The following is a 3,802-nucleotide window of genomic DNA, read 5'->3' on the forward strand; positions in this document are numbered from 1 at the left end:
CATTTATCTATATGTAATATACATATAATAAATGTGTATGTGTGTGTATGTATAAATCTCTTCCAAAGCAAGCAGAACTGAGACAGCGTCTTCCCTTAAGTGATGGGAATTGCACCAGGAGATATTTGCAAGCTTGAGTCTTTTGCCTCAAAGCATTCCAAAATCTGTACATGGCCCAGACAGGGGAAAAACTACAGTCTTACTTGTAATGCTACAGGACATATTTTGGGGCTGGCAGAGTAGCTGGAAAGTTAGGGGAGAAATTCTGGAAGGGAGGGACACACAAAGAGGAAAATCTCAAAATATGTATGAATGTCTCCCCCCAACACACACCAAATTGGCAGATCTTTGAACAACACACATGCACGGTAGGCCCCAGAGGGCCTTGTGTAAACAACAGTTGGAAGATGAAAGACCTGAATGAGGATTTCAGCTATGCTCACTGTAAAGGAGACAGGATTGGAGTTTCAGTCCAGCCAAGTTAACTCTCTGCTAGAAAAACAACAACACTCTTCAAAGGAATACAATAGAATCCAGAGTCTCTATAACTATCATTCATGGTTTCCAGTACACAATTTTGAAAAATCATGAGATTTGAAGAAATAGGAAAATGTAATCCATATATGAGCAAAAGCAGGCAGTAGAAGCTATCCTCAAGGTGTTGCAATTAGCAAACAAGGATAAGAGAGTAACTATTATAAAGATGATCATGGTGGTAAAGAAAAATATTCTCATAATGAATGAACAGATGTTGAAACTCAGCAGAGAAATGGAAATTACAAAAAAGTACCAAATAAGAAGATGAAATAAAAAAATACTTTTGAGTTTACCGGTAGATGAGAAACAGTAGAAGAAACATGAAGATAGAGCAATAGAAATTATCTAGCCTGAAGAAAAGAATGTAAAAATTTTGAAGAAAAATGAAGAGAGCCTTACAACCTGTGAGATGATTGAGTCTCCAGCAGAGGGGAGAGACAGAAAAATTAAATGAGGCAGAAAGGTAAATCAATAAGTAATAGCATAACTTTCAAAATTTGGTGGAAAATCTAAAATTTTAGATCCAAGAAAGTCAGGAAACCCACAAAATAAAGCACAAATTAAAACCATACCTAGGCACGTGATAGTCAAGCTGCTAAAATCCAAAGATAAAGGAAAATCTTGAAAGCAGTCAAGGAACTACATATATACATGGGAAGACATTACATACAGGGAGAAATAATGTGAATGATGGATGATACATTATCAAACACAAAAGAGACAAATCAATAACAAAATGACATCCTTCAAGTGCAAAATGAAAACTCAAAAGTCAACACAGGATTCTATATTTAGCAGAACTCACTTTCATAAAGGAAGCAGAAGCCACAATAAGAGACCGCACACATATTAGATAGCTAGAATAAAAAATCAAATTGCAAATACCAAGTGCTGGTGCGGACTAGGAGCAACTAGAACTAGGAATGCAACATGATAGTTGCATTTGGAAAACAGTTTAGCAGGTTCTTATAAAGTTAAACATACATTTATTATATGACTCAGATATCCCCCTCCTAGGTATTTACTGAAACAAATTAAAAACTAATGTTTAAACAAAAACCTTTGTGTGAATCTTTATAGCCATTTTATTCATAATTGCCAAAAGCTGGAAATAAACTAAGTGTCCTTCATCAGGTGAGTCGAGAAAGAAGCTGTGGTGCATCGGGACATTAGAATAGTACTTGGCAATAAAAAGGATAAACTCTTGATTCACACAACAACATGGATGAATCTTGGAGGCATTTCTCTAAGTGAAGGAAGCCAGATGCAAAAGGCTATATGGTATATGATTCCATTTACATGACTTTCTAGAAAAGGCAGAATTACAGAGATGGAAAGTGATCAGTGGTTGCCAAGGGATGGAGTGGGGGAAGCGGTTGACTACAAAGAGACAGTATGAGAGAATTTTGGGGGTGAAAAAAACAGCTCTGTATGGTACTGTAGAGATGGATACACGACCATAAAGTTGTCAAAACCCGTAGAACTGTACACCGCAAAGAGTGAATTTTACTCTGCAAATTTTAAAAATCAATCAGGATGCTGGGGAACTCAGATGGAATGCAGCAACAAATGAATCTCACTGTATTACAAGCACCTGACATAACCACACAGAAGGGGTGGGGGTGAAAGGTCCTGACCTAAGTAACTTTGGAAGACAGTGCTTTGACGGGATACTGTAAATCTAAAGTACTGGACAAAAACACTGTACACTAGGTGATAAATGTGTTTCTCATAAGGGTATGGATTAGCAATTCTGAAACTAGTTGACACATTAGTAAATATATTGTAGATAACTGGAGTTAAGTTTCTCACTGTTGGTAAAAGAAGTTACATATAAACAAAAGGAGAATGCTAGAATAAAATCTGTGGTGCTGGATTGGAGTTGGAAGTATCAGTATAAATCCATGTCTCTTTTAATATCTCTATCCAGATAGATAGTTAGATTGATAGATAGATGGATAGATCAACAGATAGATGTGTATACCTGAGTTTATATTCATACATACATTTCCAAGCTCTGCTGAGTGGGTCTAGAAGCAGTTACACTCTAGTATCAATGAGCACACCTAGCTCCCAGATCTGCATTTATATCATTCTCCAATAAAAAGAAGCAGGTTTTCTTGGAGAAGTGGCTAATTCTAGGGCTGGAGATGGAAAATACAAGATGAACCTGGAACACCTTGTAATGCCAGAAAGTAGGAAAGTGCTTTAAAAAAAACACAGAAAATGATGAGATGTGTCAAAAGGAATCAATCTGAAAGACTTCCCAATGGCTCAAGCTGGAAAATTGTGAGCAACAAAATAAATAATGGTAGCATTGGATTATTACCCAGAGAACAAAATAAATATCCATGAGTCTATACTGATATGAAATAGATTAAATAAGAAAGGAAGAAAGAAAGAGAAAAAAAAAAGAATGAGAGAAAGAGAGAAAGAGAGGAAGAAGGAAGGGAGAAGTAGGGGGGGAATCTTCCTCACAGAATTCCAAATAAAAACGTGGCTGGATAGCATGAAATAGAAAATTGCCACTAGAACACCACAGTAATAATTACTGTGAGCAAGACTGACTGAAGAATGCAAAAACTGTGGGTGAAACTTAAAGAAGAAACAGTACATTTGCAGAGCCTCAAAGCATCTCCCTCCAAATACTTAAATTTTTTCTCTTAATTTCTTTAAAAGACCTATGACTATTTAAAGCAAAAATTATAACATTGTATTGTGGGATTTACAACATGGGTAGATGTAAAATTTATGACAACAATAACATAATGGACAGACATAGGTAAATGGAACTGTTCTGTAGCAAGGCTTCCATATTTTACATTGATTAAACTGGTGCACTATTAAGTCTAGGTAGGCAGTGATATGTTAAAGATGCATATTGTAATCTGGACCAACCACTAAAAAATGCAAAGGTGTGTCACTTAAATGCTAATAAAGGAATTAAGAAGCAAAAAAAAGGGTTTGTACAAGAATGTTCACAGGAGATGACCTGCAAGACGAGCGCACTGTAGGGCAACCACAGAGCAGAACGCCCTCAGCCATGCCAAGGAGCAAACGCTGACACACACATGCTGGGTGAGTCTCATCAACCTCGTGTTGAGGGAGGCAAGCTGGACAGAAAACAAAACACTTGGGATGATTTCAGCCAAGATGAACCTATGATGAAAAAACCAGAGCAGTGGTTGCCTCGGGGGAAAGAAAAAATTGCCTGGGAAGGAACAGGAAGGAGTTTTCTGGGGGTGATGGAACTATTCTATTCTTA

This window comes from Diceros bicornis, chromosome 6 (assembly GCF_020826845.1).
Source record: "Diceros bicornis minor isolate mBicDic1 chromosome 6, mDicBic1.mat.cur, whole genome shotgun sequence".
Lineage (NCBI taxonomy): Eukaryota > Metazoa > Chordata > Mammalia > Perissodactyla > Rhinocerotidae > Diceros > Diceros bicornis.